We start from the raw sequence: 26,508 nt of genomic DNA, 5'->3' as shown, positions 1-26,508 counted from the left end.
CAACAGTATATTATTTTTGCACTGCTAATAAGGTTTTATATAATTTACAATGGGGAAAAAATGACTACTACCACAGTTGCTAGTAGGCTGCTGCCTCCACTATATAATTAAGCACATGGCTGCATAGACAAACTTGCTGTAATGGTATAAGACTCCGAAATTCAGAATCAAAAACTAAGGACTGAACCAGCATTTTGATCCCCCCTGTGCTAGTCTAAATTCTGATCAAGTCAAGTGGCTTGTGTCTTTTTATGTACCTACCGTACATCTGGCAGTCAGAATATTTCAATTGAAACAAAAGATTACAAAATAAATTTTATCTAGCAAGTTGAAACATGCAACGTGTAGCATTCCCTTATGACTGCCGTGTTGTGCCGTGAGCTTAATATTTCACTTGGTTTATAGATCAGTTTTCTAATATCGGTTACATCAATTTTAGACACGTGTGGCTACATCTCACTTGCCAGATTTGATCTATTGGATCCCGATTATATCAGATACAGGCAAATACAGGTATGGGTTCTGTTATCCAGAAAGCTCTGCATTACAAAAATATCTCCCCATAGACTTTATTTTATCCAAATAATCCAAATTTTTAAGAAGTATTTACTTTTTCTTTGTAATAATAAAACAGTACATTGTCCCTGGAAACTAGGATATAATTAAACCTTATTGGAAGCATAAACAGCCTATTGGGTTTATTTCATGTTTCAATTATTTTCTAGTAGACTTAAGGTACGAAGATCCAAATTACAGAAATATTCCTGATCTAGAAAATCCCAGGTCCCAAGCATTCTGGATAACAGATACTGTACTTTCACAAACAAGATGCAGTCAGGCTACAAAGTCTCTTTGCAAAGCCAGCACTGGGCATTTTTTTTAACATAACATGTTGAGGTTAAAGCTGACTGCCTTCTTGTCTTTTTCGTTTTATACTGAAAGCCCCTTTATCTTCTGATACATGTAAAGGAAAGCAAACAGCAAACAAGCAAACTTACCAAAAATCAAAGCATGTCAGATTTGATGCATTTCTGCTCTAACCAGGAACGTCTGGCGTTATCAAGGCAAAAACATTGATACTAAACTTGTGAATACACTTTGCACAAATTTCAGCAGCTTTTCTTTCAGCAAACATCTAAAAAAAAAAGAGGTTGCTGAAATCCAAATGACAATGGATTCTTCCACTGTGCCATTTAATCCGAATGTGTTTTATAATGTAATGTGACCCAGGAATCCTAGTTTAGCATTGTCGCTGAACAATGCAACAAAAGCTGTTTCTAAAAAGAGAATAGGGATCATTTCTAGTTAATTACAAAGTGTTGATTGCCTTCACCATTGTTTCCTAATTTGTTGTACTAGGTATGCATGATGGCCTAATGCCTGGAAGAAAACTTTTGTGTACTATACATAAGATAATAATCACTAACAAATTAGATAAACATGATCATACAGACTGGTGGCTGCAAAGTATGAAGTGCCGTTTGTCCCAAATACTTTCTATATACAAAAATTTCCCTAGTACACAGAGTGAATGTCTCTCATGGTACATAAGTATTTGTGCCCATATACACAGATAAAAATATACAAAATAGGAATGAGCATAAAATCTGGTTTGTGCACAAAAGGATATCATAATATCATTCTGTATTTAACAAGCAATCTGTCTCACAAATGTACAACGTCCATGTAATAGACACAGTTATGTGTAAAGTTACTTACAGAATAAATTGTGTAAAAGAATATATAATGGTGTAACTAACTAGTGCATGTCAAGCAACATTTTAATGACAAAATAGATTTTTGTGACAGAAAGTAACGGATTAATTCGATCAACAAAATGAAAACTTTGTTTCACAAAACAGATAAAATATCCATTCTATGAAGTAATATGGTCAGACACATTACTGAATCAATAAGAACAAATCTCATTGCCCTATAACAAACACATACTTCCCAACATTTTGGAAATAAAAAGAGGGACAAAAAAGTATCCACGAGTAGAAAAATTTTAGGACCACGGCCATTTTTGTGGCCACATCTCCTTATTACCAGGTTATAAAAGTTTGAACATATTTCTGTGTTTTTTTCTATTATTACAGTTTTGCTAATGAGAAGGTGAATTGTCCTTTCAGCTGTGAGTCTAACTTTTCCCAAGGGACCTGTTATCTTTTATTGTTACAATTACTTATTTGCTTATCTAGATTGCTTATTTAGATACATTTGAATTGTATCTTATCCTCTGTTGTGGCTGTTCTGTGCTGTCTGTTTTCTGTGCTGCCAAAAGTTAGAAACGGTTTCTTTTTCTGGCTTGTTCAGTGCAGAGAAAAATGGGACTTTCCAGTACAAATGAGGGACTGCAGGTTGAGCTGTCAAAAGAGGGACTGTCCCTCTTAAAACGGGACAGTTGGGAGGTATGCAAACAAGATGAAAAGTTACCAGCTCTGCTCCACATGGCTGCATCATCCCTAATGCATAGGAAACAATCTGGCCTGAGTTTTTATTTTGTGGAATGAATCCTGTGCTATAAAATCTTGCTTTCTATCAAAAACATCTATTTTGTCATTAAAATCTAGCTTGGCATGCACTAGTTGGTTACACCATTATGTACAAGATTTTTTTTACACAATTCATTCTGTAAGTAACATTACACATAACTGTGACTGTTACATGGATGTTATACATTTGGGAGACAGATTGCTTGTTAAAATGTACAGAATGCAGTTTCTAATATTATGATATATATTTGTCCCAAATACATCTGTATACAAAACTATCCCTAATACGCAGAATGAATGTCTCAAGTATTTGTGACCATACACCGATAAAAAAAATATACAAAAGACATTTCTATTAAAGAATGAGAACGAAATTCTGCCCCATTATTGCTCTCAGCTTAGACAGGAAAAGGGAGAGAGAGAGAGAGAGAGAAGAGAGAGAAGAGAGAGAGAGAGAGAGCGCGCACATCAAAATCTGAATTCATCCCTTTAGGTAATCTGGTGCTATGAGTAAATATTCAGAAGACCTCATGTTTTAATATTTTTCTTGTCAAATCCACCACCTGTTTGGGGTGCCATGACCCTTTGTATTCCTTTCTTTTATCTTACAAGAAAATGTAATCGTTCCATCAAACTATTTGCGGTAAATCCTTCGACTTCAATATTCGAAGTCGAAGGATTTGCATTCGGCTCAAAAAATTTATAATATTAATAATTTTATTAGACACTTTTTCATCAGGGGCCAAATATTACACAATTACAAAAAAGTACTTTTTTGTAATTGTTTAATATTTGGCCCCTGATGAAGACCACTCATGTGGTCGAAACGCGTAGGTAAGTGTCTAATAAAATTATTTTGGTATCTTTAAGAGTGTTGCAATCCTTAAATCCTTAAATTTTTTGAGCCGATACATGTTAGGAGGCTTCTTTGGGCGGCCCCCCTCGGTATTAGCACCTCAGCATTTGTTTTTGGGTGTGCACCTTCTAAACTGCAATTTGAAGGATTTACATTCGGCAGTCGAATATCGAGAGTTAATTAACCCTCGATATTTGACCCTATATAAATCTGCCCCCAACAGTATGTGAATTAGAGCTGAGCAGCCCAGAACAAAACTTGCGGGACCCACGGGTTGGGCAAGCTTAAGCAGTCATTCCCACAGGATTTGCAGATCGCGGACAGGGTCAGGCTGAGCTCTTCCTTCCATGATCTTACTGGTTGGTGTCTGCATCCAGCAGCCTCTATTTATAGGCATGTGCCTGCCCCCTTCATGACATCAGAGACAGGGGTGGGTCAAACATGGGTCTATTTATAGGAGGTGCCTTGCTGGGTCTGGTTGGGAGTGGATTGGGAGGGGGGTCTGATTCAGGTTGACGAGTCATTAAAATGCAGCAGAAAATGACACAACAATATAAAAGGTCAGTTTTGTTATGTCAGTATTATGTTAAGTACCTTGTTACTCATTTTACTTTACTTTACTTTCAGTCATTTAACATTGATTTGTTTTTTACCTTTGTTGTTAGTTCGGACCTGTACAGGCTCAATTGTTGTTAGTTCGGACCTGTACAGGCTCAATTGTTGTTAGTTCGGACCTGGGCAGCCAGCAATACCGAGCATAATACGAAGACATACAAAAGGCATTGTTTTCACCATTATTTCAGCTTCAGCATCATCCATATTAATACTGCAAATATGTACCTAGGATTCAAGGTCTCCATGACCCTGAAACACTTCAACAGCTACTTAAATTGCATATTCATAATTTCTATAACAAAGAACTAAATGACCTTCACACAATTAGTATGCTCTTCTCCACTGTGTAACGCCCTTCACACTAATAACAAAGCCACTGACTGCACCCTCCACTCTAGATCTTATATACCCTCTGATCAACCTTACAGATAAGAACAGTACATCCATTATTGTATATATTCTGCACACTATAGCAAAGACACCAACCTTGGCAAAGCAATTTTATAGCTTTCAGTTATATATTCCCAAGTATAGTCTCTCTCCACACTTGACATTATACGTTCCATATGCTACTATAATTTACCTAAACTTTTCTTCTGAGTGCCTCTTGTATAAATCCATCTTAGGTACACAATGGTCCAATTTACTGTTCCCTAGCTGTCACTTACAGACAGAATATACTAACTAGGGATGCACTGAATCCAGGATTCGGTTCGGGATTCGGCCTTTTTCAGCAGAATTCGGATTCGACCGAATCCTTCTGCCTGGCCGAACCCGAATCATAATTTGCATATGCAAATTAGGGTCTGGGAGGGAAATTGAATGACTTTTTGTCGCAAAACAAGGAAGTAAAAAAGGTTTCCCTTCCCACCCCTAATTTGCATATGCATATTTCATATGCAAATTAGGATTCGGATTCAATTCGGTATTCGGCCGAATCTTTCGCAAAGGATTCAGGTTTCGGCCGAATCCAAAATAGTGGATTTGGCGCATCCCTAGAATATACTTCCTTTTACAATCTCCACTTAATTTCAGCCCTACATATCAGCCCTACAGAATCATTTGCCAATCAGTTCTCCACTAGATGCAGTAGGCTCATAGTGCAAATTACCCTTGGGCTCATTTATTTTTACCGGACACATACGTGCCTGGGTAATAATTAATAGTAAGCGATAAGCAGCATGGTCTGGCTAGTTCGGTTCACTACTGCATTCTTAAGGGTTAATATAACTTCATTCAGGTATTTCTGGCTCTGCGTGCAAAAGCTTTTCACTGCACTAAAAAGACCTCTGCAACTTGCAACACTCTTGCTAAAGATCAGCAATGGTTTATTAGGCAATGTATTATTCCTTTATTGTTTTAATAATAGTACCTATATATTCATATGCACTACAGCAGTGATCCCCAACCAGTAGCTCGTGAGCAACATGTTGCTCTCCAACCCCTTGGATGTTGCTCTCAGTGTCCTCAAAGCAGTTGTTTATTTTTGAATTCCAGGCTTGGAGGCAAGTTTTGGTTGATAAAAACCAGGTGCACTGCCAAACAGAGTCTCAATGTAGGTTTACAATCCTCATAGGGGCTAGTAAATGGCCAATCACAGCCCTTATTTGGCACCCCAGGAACATTTTTCATGCTAGTGTTGCTCCCCAACTGCTTTTACTTCTGAATGTTGCTCATGGGGTCAAAAGGTTGGGGATCCCTGCACTACAGTATAGTGGTTTTCTTTTCTGAAATGTAACCTGAAAGGGGTGGTTCACTTTTAAGTCAAATGGCCAATTCTAGACTTCATTATTTTTTTTTGACAGTTTTTGAATTATTTGGCTTCTTCTTCTGACTCTCTCTAGCTTTCAAATGGGGGTCACTGACCCCATCTACAAAACTTCGCTGTAAGGCTACAAATGTACTGTTATTGCTACCTTTTATCACTCATCTATATATTCAGGCCTTTCCTATTCATATTCCAGTCTCTTATTCAAATTAATTAACTAACTAAAAGTTAATATAAGGGGTAAGGGCACAGGCTAAGATTTCGGGGAGAAATCAGCTAGCTAGAATCTAAATAGCCGGCAGGATGGCATTCGGAGCGCTTTGTTTTCCAAAGTTGCCTCACGAGGAAACTTTGGGTGACTTCAGAAAACGAATCGCTCAGAGTGCCATCCCACCGGTGATTTAGATCCTAGCGGATGGGAAGGCTTTTCGGGGAGATTAGTCGCCCCAAAGGTAAGGCGATTTGTTGCAGGCAAACTAAATCTCCCGGAATCTTAGAGTGTGCCCTTACCCTTAAGGTGAACAGCCCCTTTAATCCAATTATCTGTTAAAGCAAATTGTGCACTGTATCTTTTTTTGTGTAGATGGTCTGGCTATCATATAATAACAAATCACTGGTGTCTATGCTTGAGATATGTTTTGTTAAGCATTTAGGGAACAAATGTGGTGTACATTCTAAATATATATTTTCTTTGTGTTCTTTTTTTCCAGTTAAACCATTGGTTTATTAGGCAATGTATTATTCCTTTAATAATGTTACCTCTAAATTCATATGCAATACAATATTGTGGTTTTCATTTCTGAAATGTAACCTGAAAGGGTTGGTTCACCTTTAAGACAACTTTTAGCATGTTATAGAATGGCCAATTCTAGTCTTCATTATTAATTTTTTTGACAGTTTTTTAATTATTTGCCTTCTTCTTCGGACTCTCTCTAGTTTTCAAATGGGGGTCACTGACCCCATTTACAAAACACGTTCTCAGTACGGCTACAAATGTATTGCTATTGCTCATCTTTCAATTCAGGCCCTCTCCTATTCATATTCCTGTCTTGTATTCAAATCAAGGCATTGTTGCTAGGTTTATTTGGACCCTAGCCACCAGATTGCTAAAATTGCAAATTGTAGAGCTGCTGAATAAAAAACTAAATAACTCAAAAACCACAAATAATATAACATTAAACCCAATTGCAAATTGTCTAAGACTATTGCTCTACACATTATACTAAAAGTTATTATAAAGGCGAACAACCCCTTAATCCAATTATCTGGTAAAGCAAATTGTGCACTGTACCTTTTTTTGTCATGACAGTATGGCTATAATATAATAACAAATCACTGGTGTCTATGGTTGAGATATGTTTTGCTAAACATTTAGGGAACAAATGCGTTTAGGGAACAAATGTGGTGTACACTCTAAATATATATTTTCTTTGTGTTCTTTTTTCCATCTAAACCCTTTCAACTAAATTTGGCACTTGTGTTAAATTCTATCTTATTTCTCAGTTTATGCTTTTCACTTAAGGGGCATTTTTTGGGTGGAGAGTATTAATATTGTTTGATAGCCTTTTGCAAGGGCAAAAAAATGCTCCTAACAGTAAGTTGCCCCCAGAAAACCATATATTTCTGAATGAATTAAAATGCTACCAAACGGCAAATCTTTGCTAAACTCAGCAGGTTTAATGTCATTTCTAAAATCATCTCACCACTTCTACTACTTTACAGCATCTTACATTGTATCTGTCCTTGGCACAAAGATAAAATAAGATAATTATGAATGCCAGGGGTATCTTGAATGTAAAGCCCCAAACATTGTGTGTTTAAACTTATGAAATAATATAAACAAGCAGAACCCAGAAAACTCTCCATTAAAATATATATATATATATATATATATATATATATATATATATATATATATATATATATATATATATATATATATATATATATATATATATATATATGCGCATTAGGCATAGGGGTGGGGCAGGTAATTGCTTTCACTTTCCATTCAGCACTTCCTAGATGTCACTGCTCTCCCACATTCCCCCCTCTCTCTTTAACATTTAATTGTGTAGCCAGTGCATAGGGATGGACATGGTCCCCCATTCTGGTGCACAAACAAGATTTTGAGATGATGCAAGGCTTGCCTTAATTATAGTGTCCACAAAATGGCTCCTGCCTGCTTGCAATAATTATGAATTACCAGACTGAAGGAAACAAGATTCAAATTTATATAGTGTAATTAAAGGGATACTGTCATGGGAAAAAAATTGTTTTTCAAAATGAATCAGTTAATAGTGCTGCTTCAGCAGAATTCTGCACTGAAATCCATTTCTCAAAAGAGCAAACAGATTTTTTTATATTCAATTTTGAAATCTGACATGGGGCTAGGCATATTGTCAATTTCCCAGCTGCCCCAAGTCATGTGACTTGTGCTCTGATAAACTTCAATCACTCTTTACTGCTGTACTGCAAGTTGGAGTGATATCACCCCCCTCCCTTTTCCCCCAGCAGCCAAACAAAAGAACAATGGGAAGGTAACCAGATAGCAGCTCCCTAACACAAGATAACAACTGACTGGTAGATCTAAGAACAACACTCAATAGTAAAAACCCATGTCTCACTGAGACACATTCAGTTACATTGAGAAGGAAAAACAGCAGCCTGCCAGAAAGCATTTCTCTCCTAAAGTGCAGGCACAAGTCAAATGACCAGGGGCAGCTGGGAAATTGACAAAATGTCTAGCCCCATGTCAGATTTCAAAATTGAATATAATAAAATCTGTTTGCTCTTTTGAGAAATGGATTTAAGTGCAGAATTCTGCTAGAGTATCACTATTAACTGATGCGTTTTGGAAAAAAAACATGTTTTCCGATGACAGGATCCCTTTAAAGTTAATTTAGCTTGACAAACATGATAAAATATAATTTTTTCGGGTGACAGGTCGCCTTTAAGCACCTGCTACTCCCTGTGCGCACTTTGGCCCTTTCATTGTGTTGCAGAGGCTTCGATTTAATTTTGTTGTAATTTTGGAAGCTATTTCATGGATTTCATCAACTATTCCAGAGAAGCACGTCAGGACTCATCAGTAACAACAGGCTTTGCATTTAACTCAACAACTGTTAGACATCTCAATTTTTTTTAGAAACTTACATATTGAAGTGTTGGTAATTTATTTATGGTTATCCACAACCTAACAAATAGCATATGGTTCCAACATCTGATTTAGAATTTGTACATTTTGCATCAAGCCAGATTAAAGCATTTCCAGTTGCATTGCAAGGGGGTCAAACCATTATATTTAGGTCCTGTCCTGAATGTATCCAGGATATGATTTTGGGTAAAAACCTATTTGCTGTTCCAAATCATGAGTCACAATAGGTAAGGGTTAGCCTGAAATACATGACTGCCATACTGCATTTGCCTTTGCAAGTGTAGTATGGCTTAAAATCCTAGAAAACCAAAGAATAGGCACTCAAAATGCAAGTGAAATAAAAGGTAACATTTACAATGTATTAGCACAGCACCAAAGTGCATATATTAAAAGAATCAACTTGTCAGTTAAGATTAAATTGTTAAGGTCATTCATGAATATGGTCTTGGCAACATATACAAAAAGTTAATTAAAGTAATGAACCTCATATCTTAAATGGATACATTTCTCTTCTCCAAAGAAAACCTAAAAATAATTCCTCATTAAACGTATTATTAGGCACTGGTGATAAAACATAACTCTCTCCTTTCTTGCTCTTAGTTAGCCTTATAATGGATGACCATTTATGACTTCTGTCCCCTGCAATCCTATCACTAAACAGGAAACGAGAGAATTAAGATCACTTCAAAAAAAAAAGGGCACATAGGACACACAATTGATAGTACCAAAGAGCATAAAAGCTTTAAACAAACAATATTAGCCTTTTGAGTCATGAGAAAGAGGGGACTGTAACGTATTAATAATAAATTAAAAGTGCTTAAATAAATAACGAATGATCTTCTCCCTCATCTTTGTATGACAGTCTCAGGATTCAGTGGCAGAAAATAGATCACCATGACCTTGATTTGAGCAAAAGGGAAAAAAAGACATAGGAGAGCAACCTGTTCTTTGAGGATGTAAAAGATTTGCTCTTTGCTATACCGCTTAAATCATTTTTATCTAAATTTTGACTTTTTTTTTTAATCATGGGTTTTACTACATCCAACTAATGACTGATCACAGTGACAACTCAAGATAATTCTTTCATTGAAATAAAATCACTGATTGCACGTAAAATCATTGTGTAGGTTTTACTTTTTGCCTACAAGATCATGTTAGAGAATATATATTTATATACACACACACTTATGTATATCAGCATACATACACACTAGCACCATGAGTTATAATACAGTTTATCAAAAACTTTAAAGTCATATCAAACATAGTGTACATAAGAAATAAATAATTCCTGTACAAGTTTGGGATACATTATCTGCAAATTAGTTATTCAGAAAGCTCAAATTATGGAAAGGCTATCTCACAGACTCCATTTTAAATAATTAAATAATTCAAATGTTTAAAAATGATTTCCTTTTTCTCTGGAACAATCAAACTGTACCTTGTACTTGATCCAAACTAAGATACAATTCATCCTTAATGGAAGCAAAACCAGCCTAGTGGGTGTTTTTAATGTTTACATGATTTTCTAATACATTTAAGCTATGAAGATCTATTATCCAGAAAACCCCAGGTCCCGCGCTTTATGGATAACAGCTTCCACTCCTGTATTGGCTTACTTTTAGTTCTGATGGAACTGAAACCAACATGCATACAGTTGTTACAGAGGCTAAACTGAAAGGCATATAAAAGAAAATTGAACAGTTCTTCCAAAATGGACTTACCTCTCTTCTTGCACAGTGAAAAAAATGGACTTGGACCAAGCAAAGAGAATGCAAGAATGAGACTCTAGAAAAGGGCAAAGTTTTGCAGCTCATGCAAAATTTATAGAAACAACACTGAAGGATGCGTTTTAAAGTACATCCGTCCCCAGTCAAATTCAGGAAGGGTAAAAGCTTGCATACACTGTATTGCTTTTTGCTACTCAGCTGAAATGCATCTAATGAAAAGTGCTTCAGCAGGGAGGGGGCGAAACATATTTTCCAGTTATTGCAGGAACAATTCCTAATGCTAATCTCATATCCTGACTCTGCAGGTTTCTATCAACATGACAGAAGGAAAAAAAAAACCTATGTAATGTATAGTGACATACCTGACAGATACAAGCACAAGTCCAGTAATGTCAATTACATTGCTTTGCACCTGAATTCCTAAGATGTAGCGGCAAAGCAACAATTTAATGCTAGATGAAGGGGTCAGATCTTAATTCAGACGGACCCAAAGTAAGAGAATCATGTTTTCTCACTTTGCTCAGTGAAATAAAAGAGCGGTAATTACAACATCCAGTCGTTATTGCCATTAAGCTGTTCAGAGCACTCAAAAAATTCCAGAAATTATAAATAGAAAAGCTGAGAGATGGCACAGCCTGTGGGCATTTTCATTATGCTTTGAGGTATGTATTCATGCGTGGTTATAATTTGTTGTGCCTCACTTGCCTTTCAGGAGAATGAAGTGCAGTAAAAAATGTGACTGACTATATGGAAACCAGAAACACCAAAAACATGGACAATTCAATGTCACACTGGTCTTTCCATAAACCCCGCTTCTTGCAGAAAACTGGGTACAGATCCAAAACGATCAACAATCACATTTTACCCTTTTTTAGCAGCCACTGAATGGCAAAAGGGATGCTTTAGAAGTTTCAACAGCTTATATTTCCAGATCCACCAAAAAAAGGAGGAAAAAAGGAGAAAACATACATGTAACTATGTTTGCAATTATGTAATTGTATGGAGTGTAAATATATACAATACACAAAATCTATTAATATCTTGTAAATTATATTCTTTTTTAAACGGTGAGTTCTGATGTCATTTCTGTCACATGACTCACCGAAACTTGTGTATTATAATAAATAAAGTACCCCAGTTGCAAAATATGAGGATATAAGAAGTTACCTCGGAGTTCCATGACCTTATGTGGTCATGAAACTCCTCGGTAACTTATAATATCCTTATATTTTACAAGAGGGGGTACTTTATTCACTATATTATATATCTTTTTTTCTATTCTAGTCATGGAGAACATGTTTAATGAATGTATAGTATGTGCAGTAAAAAGACAAAAGGGAATAAGTATAGGCATAAGTACAAGAAATGATCATACAATAATTTATTTGTACTTCTAATAAAAACCACTTTTACTACAGCTGCCTGGAGGATTGCTCTTTGACTGCCTACCCTACAAACAACACGGTGGTGTTTGAAGGGGTTGTTCATTTTTGAGTTAACATTTATTATGATGTAGAGAGTGATATTCTGAGACAATTTGCATTTGGTTTTCATTTTTTGTGTTTTTTTTAGTTATTTAGCATCTCTCCAGTTTGCAATTTAATTTGCTGCTAGGGTCAAAATTACCCTAGCAACCATGCACTGATTTGAAGAATAGGCAAGGGGCCTGAATAGAAATATGAGTAATAAAAAGTAGCAGTCATAATAAATGAGTAGCCTTACAGAGCATTTGTTTTATAGATGGGGGTCAGTGACCCCTTTTTGAAAGCTGGAAAGAGTCCGAAGAAGAAGGCAAATAAATAAAAAAAACTATAAAAAAATAAATAATGATGACCAATTGAAAAGTTGCCTAGAATTGGTTGTTCTATAACATACCTGACGTTAACTTAAAGGTGAACCATCCCTTTAACATGGAATACCATATGAAGGAAATAAAGTTTTTGGATGTTTCACTGAAATGGTAGATAAGACAACTATTGGACAGTTTTTAATCAATTTGGACTTTTAGCAGTTATCAGATTTTTTTTTCATTGGTAAATGTCTGAAAAACTAAAATTTTTAGAGGTTTTAGAGGTATTCACATTGTTTAGCGCATCATTCAGCAGTTTTTTTCATTCGTGCTTTTTAAATTGGGATTGCTTAAAAAATGTTGACACTTGGGGGCAAATTTACTTATGGTTGAATATCGAGGGTTAATTAACCCTCGATATTCGACTGCCGAATGGAAATCCTACGACTTCGAATATCGAAGTCGAAGGATTTACCGCAATTCGTTCGATTCGAAGGATTTTAATCCATCGATCGAACGATTTTTCTTCGACCCAAAAAAGATTGCAAAGCCTATGGGGACCTTCCCCATAGGCTAACATTGACTTCGGTAGGTTTTAGGTGGCGAACTAGGGGGTCGAAGACAGTACTTTGACTATCGAATGGTCGATTAGTCAAACGATTTTTAGTTCGAATCGTTTTATTCGAAGTCGTAGTCGAAGGTTGAAGTAGCCCATTCGATGGTCGAAGTAGCCAAAAAAAACATTCAAAATTGGACTTTTTTTTTATTCTATTCCTTCACTCAAACTAAGTAAATGGGCCCCTTGTAGTTTAAGAGAAAGTGAGAATCGGGGTTTCAAAAACCACTAAAATTCGACCATTTATAAATGGGCCTGCAAAAGTATGTGGTTTTTGTACTCCTCCAACTATAAAATATTTGAGGTTTATAAAGTTTACAAACCTTGAAAAAACTATAATACAAAACTTCAGCAAGCAAAAGCAGTTGAGGTCCTCTGCATGATCCTAATGAACCTTTTTTTAGCCGTTCAGACTTTTTTTTAGCCGTTATGGGGCACACAGGCAGATCTGGGGAGATTTAGTCGCCTCTTCTGCAGGGCAACAATCTCCCCGAACTGCCTTCCCCCTGCTATAATGAGAAAACGGCAGCACAATGGCACTCGCGGGCACTTCAATTTCCGAAGTCGCCTCACGAGGAATCTTCGGGCGACTTCGGAAATCAAAGCACCGCGAGTGCATTGGCGTAGGTGATTTTTCATTTTAACAGGCGGAAGGCAGGGGGAAGGCAGTTCGGAGAGATTGTCGCCCCCAAAGAAGAGGAAATTAGTTGTCGGGCGACTGAACAACTGAAGATGTTTCTGGACATCATGATCTGCGTTGGATAATCCGAAAAAGTCAGGTTTCGAGCAAAAACTCGAAGAAAATTGTACAATTCGGCCATCAAATTTGAAAAAGTCGTACAACCCGAATTTTAGGATGATTTTATAGAGACTTTTACTGCACTGACTTTTTTGAGCTGATTATTTGATAAAAGAGATTAATTCATGGACAGGAGTTAGGTCAACTTTTATTAAAAAACAAAAAAGATACATTTGAGTTTTAGTTAATACTCCTCTAATAATTGACATTTATTTATTTTTTTGAAACTGTAGTCCGATCCTTTCTTTACCAGGATAATTGTAGACCCCCTGCAGTACCATCAGATGGTAGAGGTTTTGATCAACTGTAATTCAGAAAGTGGAGTTAAGTCTGGGTAAATGGAAAAGAAAGACAGTGGATCAGATCAAAGACTGTGTCCAAAAAGATGAACAGATGTCACAGGCAAAGCTCTCTTAATTATACATGGTTTTTTTTACCGAGACCTACCAGATTAGACAGAGACTTTGGATATCTATATATTTTAAGACAAGATGGGCTTTTTTTCCCATGTTTCATCAACAATTGCACAGCAGAGCCAGAACCTCTACACAAACTTCTCTAATATACAGTGCCTGGTACATGATCCAAACCAAGATAAAATTAGTCATTATTGGAAGCAAAACCAGCCTATTAGTTAATGTTTACATGAGTTTCTAGTAGACGTAAGGTATGAAGACCCAAATGACATAAAGATCCGTTATTCGTAAATCTTAGGCCCCAAGCATTCTGGATAACAGGTCCCATACTTGTATACACACACACAAAGTTGATGAGATACGATATCCCGAAACCCATTATCCATAAAGGTGCACAATTTAGGAAGGCCATCTCCATAGACTCAATTTTAATAAATTATTTCAAAGTTAAAAACATATTTCTGTATTTCTTCTCTGTATTATAATGCAGGAATCCCAGCTAAAATAATAATTACTCCTTACTGGAGGCAAAACAATCCTATGGGATTTATTCAAAACTTAAATAATTTTTTGACAGAATTAAAGGTATAGGGATTGAAATAAATATTTGGCTGAGCTCTTTTGCGCCATATTCTGTATCTTCGGATCCTCTCCTTTTCTTCGGCAATCTTATGAGCTTTCCGGCGCATGCGCAGTTGGCACGAATACCAAAAAAGGTCCAACTGAGCATGAGCGAAAAAGCTCAGTGTCGGCACTCACTTCCGTGAGGAACACAAAGACCTGTCCTTAAATAACTTCTATGTAACAAAAATCCTTCACTTTGAAATAGCTCAAATTAAAGAGAAGCAAAGATCAAATTTTAGTAATGATAGTAAGAATGAGGTAAAATAATTTATTGGTCATTCCCTGTAGAGAACAAAACCATTGCTACAATCAATGGTTCTTAAGAGCTGCCTCCACTATAAAATATATCAGTCGGAGCATATTCCTCAAATTTGATAGCAATCAAATTAATTTCAAACTGTGCATAATCAGGAGTTCAGAATAATTTAAACAGAAGGCTGCCATAACCAAAACAAAAAATCATTATCTTTATTCAGCTGACAAGTTACCTTGGAGCGCTGCCGTCATGAATTTCACTAAAGTGTCTGCATAGCAAATATATTACTGCACTTCTTAAAACTAGTAATGCATTTAGCAGCTGTGATTGAGCAGTTTTTGTAAAGAGGTTATTGCACCAAGCTGATTCTAGCATCTACATAACAGGATCAGCAATGCTCTAAAAAGCTTAATTAAATTGCAATCTGCTACCATGCGAAAACAAAAATCAGTGAAAATGTCTACATTCACACTTTATGTTTATATCAACCTAAGCAAATGCTCGACATTAAAAGTGCAGTTCTAAGCAATAAATTAAAGTTAATTAAATTAAATTGATTAGTAAAGCTATATAGCAGGGACTATTTTAAAATGCTACAATGAAGAAGTGATTTGCCACGCCACCTTCCCTTGCAAGCTCATTGAATTTGGCGACCCAGAATTTATTCTAAGGTCAGACACACACGTGGAGATTAGGGGAGATTTAGTCGCCCGGCGACAAATTGCCTCTTCTTCGGGCGAGAAATCTCCCCGAACTGCCTTCCCGCTGGGTAGAATCTAAATCGCTGGTGGGATGGTACTCAGATCGCTTCATTTTCCGAAGTCGCCCGAAGTTGCCTGACGAGGAAACTTCGGGCGACTTCTGAAAACATAGCACTCCGAGTGCCATCCCGCCAGCGATTTAGATTCTAGCCAGCGGGAAGGCAGATCGGAGAGATGGTTTACGATGGTCACGTCAATGGTTTAAGTGCAGTTTTGCATTTATCTGGTTTGCTTGTACAATACAGCTATCTTCCCTCCAGCTTACATGCTGAATGGGGGAGAAGTTTAAATTGAATGGACATTACCAAAAAAAAAAAAGCTATTAACGTGAAAACTCAGTAATCTACCTCTTGGAGCTGACAATTCATTTTGTGCACAGGCTTTTTAAAGTGACATCACTAGGTATAAGGAGGCTCTAGGAATGTTCAGGCAAACAAACAATTCATAATACAGCAAAGAATTTAACCTTTTCTTACTCTGTGCTTACACATTCACATGGTTATAACTATTAGGACTACTTTATGAATGTTACAGTGACCTATTTTCTTATTCTCCTTCATCAATATTTTCCACTAACAGCCAAGGTAAGCACCTAAGTAGAACCTGTCTGGTTTCCCTTGCCTGTAACAAGCACCGGCAGATATTCAGGTCAGGGACTATTAGTTGTTCTTTCCACTGACAGAAATGAGAAGCACCCATGCAATCAAAATGATCATAGCACCTAAAAGAAAACTAGAGACTCAAAAGGAACATAGCTAGAAATGATGTGCTTTATATAGTGAATTTACTGTACCATCCCAGAGGTTCAACAAGACAGTAGCGGAAACTGAGGTTGCATCGATGATAGGGGAAGTCAATTCTGATGTATAATGCACTACTTCCAATGACACAATGTAACATCAATTTAAAGAAATATAAATTAGCCTTGTATTTTGAATTTTATATGCCTACTGTATAATGTGAGTCAGTCCCGAAGCATGTGCAGTGAATCAGCAGAAAAGAAGATGGGGAGCTACTGGGGCATCTTCAGCAACATAGACCTTTACTACTAAAGAACAATGGAAGCCCAATTCTTTGTCAAGCTTTAGTTTTCCCATTCTGCTCAGCTTCTATTTCAGATGTTAGCACTATTCCTGCATTTTGCACAAAATGTGGAAGTAGAGACTATGTACTAGAATATTTTGATTATATTCCTGATCCAAACGTATCATTACTCTTAACACTGCTTCTTGCCAGCAAGACCCATCCCTTTTCAAGTTCCCATAGTCCAAAAGGTGAGGCATCTAGCTGTCTGGCAGAAAATGACATTACAAAGGAAAGTGTTTAAAGAAGTTGTTCACCTTCCAACACTTTGCTTCAGTTCATTTGTTTCCAGATAATTCACCAGAAATAAGGACTTTTTTCAATTACTTTATATATTTTTGACTGGTTTTCTAATATTGAATTTTAACTTTTCATTTTCACCTTTTTATGCCTTTCTAAAGCAGGTCTTGGGGGGGGGGGGGTCACAGACTCTGTAAACCAGGGGGTGTCCAAACTTTTTGCAATGAGGGCCAGATTTAGTGAGGTGAAAATGTGTGGGGGCCAACCATTCAGCCTGACATTCTTTGAACCATTAACATCATTTAACTCATTTAAACAAGGAATCGCCTAGCTGTAGCAGTAATATTTGGGCACATTAGTGAAATGATCTGACACTTGGTCTATACTGATGCCTGTGTGCTGAAGGTGTTAGCAATAGATACATACTGGCATGTAGTTTACTGTACTGGCACGTCAGTACGCCTATTGACACCTTCAGCCCTAAAGAAGTATGTGTATATTGCTAACTTCTTCAGCACACAGGCAGCAGTATAGACCAAGGGGCAGATCATTTCACTAATGTGCCCAAATATTACGGCTAGGCAATTCCTGATTGCACTGTGCAGGCGGGCCGCATTATTATTAATTTCATGATGGAGGCTGAGGGCTGGTGTAAATTTGAAGACGGGCTGCATTTGGCCCCCAGGCAGCACTTTGGACATGCCAGCTGTAAACCGTTCTAAATTTAGGGAAGTGTTACACAGAAAGATTTATCCCCTGTGATTTTTTATGCATGGGCAACAAATCTGCCAAAAATGCCCCTTGGCTACCAATAATTAAAATTGGAGGCGGTATGCCCAACTTATCGCTAAATTTCTGGAGGAAACTTCAGACGATTTAGCGATAACTTGGGCATACCGTCAGCGATTTCAATTATTGGCAATGGAGAGGCATTTTTCCGGGAGATTTGTAGTCCATGCATAAAAAAATCACAGAAGATAAATCTTCCCGTGTGCCACTGCCCTAATACATTTCGTTGATACATTTCTTATCTTTGTCCCTGCTGAGAAGAATCTCGGAGTTTCATTAAAGGCAACTGTTAGAACTGATACAATAGTTGCTAATATTCCGCTATATTTCAAATATATCTACATTCCTGAAACATCTGTATAAGGCATTTCTCAACAATTGAGAAATAACTGCTCCTTAATACAAACACAATATTGTACTGATACAGTAGTTATATTAAGTAAACAGCCATTAGCGAAGACAAAATATACATAAGCTTAGCATCCCAAATCCTATACATTTCTCTCATGTGCACAATATCAAGTTTATAATCCCCAAGCCTGTTATAGGTGCTACCGTAAAACATTAAATCATTCACATAAAGGAGATTATACATAATATGGGGCTTCAAGACCCTGAAGCAAGGAGTCTAAACAGAACACCTTGACTGGTCAAATAAAACATCCCCAATATGCTGCAAGTAACCACAAGTACCAACGCAGAGAGTTAAAATAGCACCGACTGACCTAGAATGCTAATGACTTCTGCCAAATGCACCATTGGACCCTGGCTGTCTGGTCAGCCCAGTTTTACATGTTGTATTTCATACTGAAACACTTGGATTTTCCATTTGTATCATTCCTACATCATCGTGGTTATTTTCAGCCAAGGGTGAATAATAATTGATATGAGCATTTCAACTTTTTTTTTTCCAGTTCCCAAAATAGCTGAATCTATTTGTAAGATTGAAATTGAAGCCACAAAGCACAAAAGGATTAATTTTTCACATGACCTAGATATAAATTCTAGTACTGCAATTACTATTTCATGAATGAAGTTATATACTACCAATGGCAATGTCATGCAAGATATTCTGAAACGGTTTCCAAACACATTAAAGTCAAGCCTCAGGCTAATCCCAGGGCTTTAGCATACTAGAGCATTTGCTTCTACTGGGTAAGGATATTCTACAGACACAGAGAACAAGCAACATCATCATTAAAAATTATCCAATTAAAACACAACTGAAAACAGACAGTGCAGACTGGAAAGAAGACGGACAAGACATAAAGCCTAAACAAAACTTAGAAATAAAAATGACCCCTAATATACTGACAGTTTTCTACTCTACCCTCATGTCAGATTTTCTGTTTAGCTCACACCTGATTATGTTAAATTAAAAATTTTAACAGCAATAAAATGTTTTTTTTGCCTTTAATTTATGCTATGCTGAGTAAACTTCCGTGTTAAGGTGGCCATAGACGTAACAATTACTAGCTTTCTTGGAAAAGATCATTCCAAGAAAGATAGTTTGTTTCAACACACGTGTAGAAACAATAGAATTCTACCTGTATTTGGCGATTCAGCACTAACAATGGCCGAAGCTTGGGTGCCTTCAAAGGTACCCAATCAAAATTTTCTGTCCAGCCTGATCGACGAGCTGACAGATATCCAAGTCTTCTGCCTATATCGCTCAGCTCTTTTCCCACCATACACGCAATGAATATTGTATGAAGCTGTTTTTGCTTTTACGTACATTCTGTGAGCTAGTTTCCTCTATTACTTAATCATATCCTCCTCCTGACTGGTAGGGTTCTGTTCCCATATAGTTTAAGACCACCAATTTTTTAATTCCGGCACACATATATTAAGGAAATCTAGATTTTGCCCCAAGTATTTGTTACTTGGTGTATAGGAAAATATTGTCTTGTACTTCATGGGGCGGAGTAAAAGAGATAAATTAAACAAGTTGACCCATTGACTAATAGGGTTCTGGTTCCCATCCAGTTTAAGACCACCATTTTTTTTTTTTTTTTTTTAAACAAATTCAAGCACACATATATTAGGGAAATTTAGATTTAGATAGTATTTGTTCACCTTGGCCCAGTACCACCTAGAGATATTTAACTAATTTGTAAGTGTGCTCTAAAAGTCTGTGCTAGTGAATTTTGGATGCAGCATATGTTTAGAGAATTTTCTGCAGAAGAATATTTTCGCCCTTTAATAATAATAATAATAATAATAATAATAATCATAATAATAAAATACAGTGGGATAGCTAGATAATGTAGCAGCCCTGCTTCAGTTGACAGATATGGCATACAGCCTGGAAATCTGAGGTAAAATCCAGGGCTAACATTAAAAAAATCAAAAAGAAAAAAAATGTCAACAGCCACATACATGTGTATGCTTATTTTCAATATGTGTATTGGGATACCCATATGGCCAGTATTAGGCTGGTAAAACAAAAAAGCAGGGGAATTAATCAGCAGTTTAGGATTCAATCCATATAGAACTTTAACCATCTGAAATATTTGATTACAGAAGAGATTAGTCCAAACTGGAAAAAAAATGTAACTTGATTAAACAAACAATATGGAGAGAGGCCGAGAGACTTATAAACCGAGTACACTTTATCCTAAATAGTGATCCATGATTTAGAATTCATTTTTTATTAAAAACAATTTTCTTATCTAAGCAAAATGTATGTACAGACTGTAAATAAATACTTATACATGTATGGACCTGTTACCCAGAATGCTTGGGACCTGGGGCTTTTCATATCAAAAATCATTTAAACATGAAATAAGCACAATAGAATTGTTTTTCCTCTGGTAAGGATTAATTATATTTTAGTTGGGATCAAGTACAAGGTAGTTTTTTTATTACAGAGAAAAAGGGAATCATGTTTAAAAATTTGAATTATTTGATTAAAATGGAGTCTATGGGAGATGATTATCCTGTAATTCGGAGCTTTCTGGATAACGGGTTTCCAGATATTGGATCCCATATCTCTATAGACAACCCTTTCAATGATCCAGATTTGTACAGGAGCGTTTAATACCACAGATAACAAAAGGGGCAGGCAGGGTTTTGGGTAAATTAGGGGTATACCTGGTAGAGAGCAGGCCCTAAATTAAATTAAACCTATTGGGAGGTAAGAGAGGAGAGCTAAAATACTGACCAACGGTGGACTTCCGTGAAATAAAAGAAAGATGGCAGACCTTCCTTTCAACGAGCCAGATAAATGAAAAGTCTACTACTGGACAAATAGAGAAGACAAATTTGGAATCTATATTTGAGGTCATCTTCATTAAGGCTCATTCTATACCCACCAATAAAGTACAGTCCATCCCAGTATGGTTATGAGAATATGAGTAGTGAAGGGGCTGTCAGAGGAATGACCTATTCTGGTTCAGGTCTAGAGTTCATAACAAGCCTTTCCTTCAGACAGCTGGACCCCCTTTCAAATCCACGGACCCTAGAACAAAACTCAGACTAATGTATCAGACAAACCCTCACAGCATTACATATAACAAAAAAATATCCTGCACAATCTTTGTAGCAGCTGTGCATTGGACTCATGTCCTACTAGCACGTTTCTAAAATACTGCTATCACTTTCATTCAGAAGTTTTACTGTATTCCCATTTCCCAAGCAGAGTGTTATGGATTTGGCTGCCCGTAACAGAGAAGCGAAGGCTCAAATAATTTTGAGTATCAGGCTAGAATCTGACGAGCTTTTACAGAAACGGAAATAAATGATCTTGATATACATAAAGCACTATGGTACAAGACACCGCAATTTAGCAGCCAACAACTTATCAGCATCACTTTACAGTAAAGGTGCCTGGTTTAAAGAGAAATGAACAAGTTCCAGAAGTGACATGCAAGAAACCTACCGGCGGTTACTCATTTCTCTTACCACAGGACAGTGCCGAAAAATCAGCTAACTGAGCACAACTATGATAATCTCTACTGAGATTGTTGTGCAGCTATCCTAATGAGCCATCACAGTAAGCAAAGTTAAAACTTCTAGGACTTCCCTGTCAACAACCCAAGCGCCCAAATCTATCATTTTATTCTACCAGCAGTCTGCTCCAGAATACTCGCCAACTTGCTAGTTCATACGACCCAGCCTTAACTGAGCCAACATGTCATACATACAAGCCAGGAAATGTGTTGGCCCCGGTGCAGGCACCCGTGTTGGCGTTTCGGCAAAGAAATGCGAGAGTTTGAATTCACGCCCTGAAATCCACCTCGTGTGCATGCTGCACCCAGGCTAACACAATTGTTCTGGGTAGAGGCAGGACAGGAGGCTAATGCCAGTGTAGGGGCGAATAATCTCCCTGTCTGGAATAAGCCTTAAACTTCAACATTGTAAACAGTATACTATGACAGATCACAAATCGAGTTCAAGCACCACTTTGAGCTTAAAAAGTTGGTCAGGTCTTCTGCAGTTCAGAACAAGGTTAAAGTAACAGTAACAAAATCATTTTTTGAAGTAATGAAAATATAATATACTGTTGTGTTGGACTGGCACAACAGGTGTGTTTGCTTCAGAAAGACAACTATAGTTTATATAAACAAGCTGCTATGTAGCCCTGAGGGCAAAGCTGAAAAAGAACAAAAGGCACCAGTTACACAGTAGATAACAGATAAGCTCTGTAGTATACAATGGGATTCTTCAGAAATTATCCTTTATCTACTGTGCTTGCATGGCTACACAGCAACGTATTTATATAAACTATAGAAGTGTTTCTGAAGCAAACACATTGGTTTTATCACTGCAGGGCAACACTACATTATGTTGTCATTCCTTTAACACTTTCATATTTTAGTGTTACTGTTCCTTTAAAGATAAATTAAACAATTACTCAGAACAATTACTCAGCTATAGTCCAGTGAGTAAACAGAGCAGTAAATAAACATCCAGAATTTGAAAAAGTATTTACAGAAATTATCATCCTAACTAGGAAGTTAAAACATTACAAATTGATGGCCCACCTAGTGTTGGATTACTGGCCCTACCAACCACTAAGGGCAGAGACACATGCTCAGATTCGGCGAGATTTAGTGGCCCGAACTGACTCACGCTGGCTAGAATTTAAATCGCCGGCAGAATGGCACTAGGATCGTTTTGTTTTCAGAAGTTGCCCAAAGTTTCCTCGTGAGGCAACGTCGGACGACTTCAGAAAATGAAGCAATCCGAGTGCCATCCTGCTGCGATTAGCCCGTGCGAGGCAGTTGCCCCGAATCTGAGTGTGTGTCTCCCCTAAGGGTGATAGAGTGATAATTGATTTTGCTAAAACGCTACTTTAGTAGAGGCAATTCTTGATATTGTCTATGGCAGGGTATTTTATAACTACAAGTAGCTGCTACTAGTAGCAGCTACAAAATGTAAAAAAAAAAAAAAAGTGCCCTGCCATAGACAATAGCCACTGCTAACACACACGTAGTGTCTTAGCAAATCCAATTATCACTATTGTCTATTTTGTAGCCGTGACAAGTAGCTGATATTAGTAGCTCTGTGTGTCTTCACCCTAAAGTATGAACATATTTTTCTGAAAACATATCTTTCTGGTTTTTTCCTTTTTCCTTTCAATACTACATGTTGCATCAAAAGTTCTCCAAGTAAAAAATAAAATGTTGACTAAGCATATCTATAGCGGCTGACACTTCATTTTCAAATCAGGATGTATTATACCACTCTGCTAAAGGCAAGTTTTAAACTGAAACCAAAGGATTTCATAGGCCTGAAGGTGGGTGCAGAGTAAGCATACATATACACAGCTATTTGTATACAAACTTATTAACAGGAACCCAAATTCATGTAGAAACAGGCGCACTGCAAGGAAAAGAGCAGCATCCATTTTTTTTTTTTTTTAAATATATGGACATATAATGAACGTCCATGCAAACCTAATGGTAAAAATAAAGCGTCCAACAATCAATATCTAGAGGGCCACAGGTTGCACCTTTCTGGTATAGTGCATTAACAAAATTGCCTGTATGCCTTTTGCTGTAATAAGAAAAATGTATCTCCTTACCAAGCAATATTGATAAAAGATGCATGGCTGCAAAGCCAGACTTATTTACTCTTAGAAAAAAAAATGCAATGCCGTATAATGTAACTGAACGTTTCATCCCTTCGCCCCCTTTTGCTTGCTCATGAGTTTGATGCAGATTTTATGGCTGCAGCACTAGCACAGTTTAAAAAAGACTGTGTATGCAAATTCAATGGTGAGATCAGACTCCTCTCTATCACACTCCTGCTGCAGCACTGACATTGACCAGTCTGCAGAGGGAACCATTCAAACCAATCACAAAGGATAATGCCACTGCGTTTTTTTTTTTTTGTTTTGTTTTATTTTAACCCAAGAAAAGTGTTCCGTATTTCACAGCAATGCAGGGTAGTGCACTGGGTGGATAAGAAATGATCTTGTAAAACAGGGGGGTGACAAATGATGATACAGCACTATGTTGTGCACCAATGCAATGCGGCTTCCATTGGCACCAAAGAGATCTGTGTTATAGAAGCAGCTGGTCACTGTTGTTGGGTAAATTCATTTTTTTTTTTTTTTGATCCGTTAGCAGGAAATTCCTAGCTCCTGTTCGTGACATACCAGCAACTGCCACTTTTTATCTTTGGCTGCTGATGTAATTGGCTCGGTACAGATATAATGAAAGTACTAAAATATAAACAGTGTTATTATGTATGTAGCAAAATCTCAGGGGAAGTATGCCTTGCTGGCAGGGCCAGATAGTAGATTCTGGCAGATTCCAGAGGTGCTGCTCTAAGATGCCATAGGCAGTCACTATTTATTGGGCATCTGGTATACTTGAAATGGCAGGGCCTATGTAGAATCTCAGTCTGCTTGCTGCAGTCAGTTAAAAGTATTGTGACTGTTCCATAGTAAGCTATGCTGTCAATCATTGTTATTTTGTTTTCAAAGCACAACAGTGATGGGCAGCATTTTCCAAGAGGTTCTGCAGCAGCTATAGACTTGCCACTGTTTCCAACTCTAACAAGGTGGTAATCATTTAAAAGGTATGGTCGTTTCTATTATGCCCAGAGCCCACCAATGAACTGGATAGACACAATACAGCAAAGCACTAATAAAACACACACTCCTAGACATTTTTCTTTTATATCGGATTTTTTTTAAGGGGGTATAATAACTTTCAAGCTTGTCTCTGTTCACAAAGCGATGTCCCCCCACACTGACTAAAGCATGGGACACCTGCATTATGAAGCATTTATTGCTACAGATCAAAGAGCTGCTGATGCTCCAGCCAATACAATGGAATAAAGAAGAGCATGTCTGGTCCCTACAGAACTCTGTATGTACAGTCGCACAGGCATCAGCAACTGCAGCTTTTCCCCACTAATCTTTCCTCCGCATCTCACTTGCCCTCGCTGTGTGTCTGCCACAGGATGTGGTTGAAGAAGCTGAGCTAGAACTGCGATTTCCCTCCTACAATGCTGCAGCCAGGGGGATGGTGTAGAAAGAGTCACGTCCATCTCTAGCGATGGAGATTCAACCGGCTGCAGAAACTACTCCTTTCAGCATCTCCCTGCATTGTGGGTCGGAAGCTGGCAGATGCAGCTACAGAAACGCAGGTAGAAGAGCCCAATGCTGTAATATCGAGCCTGGTGCCACCCCAATCCCCCAGCCATTATCCATGCCAGACACAGCCATAAAACACAAACAGCAACGTGTGTACCTGTTTAATTCCCACGCTGAGGTTCTCCCCAGTCCCCCGGTAAAGCGACTGTCCCTGTTATTTTTGCCGCCGCCAGTCGCAGCCTGTCTCTCCCCCTCACTGTTGACCTCGTGGGAAAGCGACTGTGAAGCCACGCCCATCCCTGGCGTGCTCATTTTTATCTCCTTCTACCCAAAGCGCAAAGTGATAGGCTGAGGCGCGTGCCAATCACGGCAGCGAGGGGGCGGGTTCTGCGTTCCAGAGACGTGATTGCCAGGCGGGTTTTCAGTTTTGATTCTGACTGACAGTTGCTTTGGTAGAGTTTCCCCAATCAATAGGGAGGGGGGTAATATTTATGCCTCCATACTGCGGCTTATATATAAAACATTAGTGGTTAGTGTCAAATCTGCTTTTACCTGCGTCTACTTTGCAGTAGTAGTACGACATTTTTCACATTGCCTGAAATCGCGCATCTCCAACAACGTTTACTAATAAGTGACAATGGGCACTGGGCGTGACAGACATTTCACTGTCCCATCCTGCAACTCGCTGCCTAGAAACACAGGGGCAAGAATGGGCACAGACAATGGGGGAAATATGTGCAAACTGAGGTGCAAAGCTCAGTGGTAGTGGGCAATTTGTGCTTTCCCTTGCAGTCAGTAGTCTTACCAAAGACTTGTTAAGGGCAAGGCCAGACGTGGTGTTTTTGCGGCGTTTTTACGTTGCGTTTTTTAAAAAAGAACAGCCAAAAAAGAAAACCATATGCGACCGTCAACATGCGTTTTTCAGCACGTAGGATTCTTTTCACAACATGCACTTCTCATTGTTC

At 37.7% G+C, this 26,508-nt stretch overlaps 1 protein-coding gene across 5 annotated transcripts in view; it reads right to left on the bottom strand.

Moving 5' to 3' along the window:
* The window catches only part of kcnab2.L (potassium channel, voltage gated subfamily A regulatory beta subunit 2 L homeolog), a 127,345-nt gene extending 101,504 nt beyond the window's left edge, over positions 1-25,841 (bottom strand). For 3 of the 5 annotated variants that reach the window (XM_018224405.2, XM_018224408.2, XM_018224407.2), the window contains exon 1: positions 25,701-25,841. The gene's annotated coding sequence lies outside the window, so the exon portion shown is untranslated. 5 annotated transcript variants of the gene reach the window in all.
* Positions 25,842-26,508: the final 667 nt, after the last annotated feature.

Source organism: Xenopus laevis, chromosome 7L (assembly GCF_017654675.1).
Source record: "Xenopus laevis strain J_2021 chromosome 7L, Xenopus_laevis_v10.1, whole genome shotgun sequence".
Lineage (NCBI taxonomy): Eukaryota > Metazoa > Chordata > Amphibia > Anura > Pipidae > Xenopus > Xenopus laevis.
Note: the sequence above shows the minus strand (reverse complement) of the source record. Positions and strands in the feature narration are given on the sequence as shown.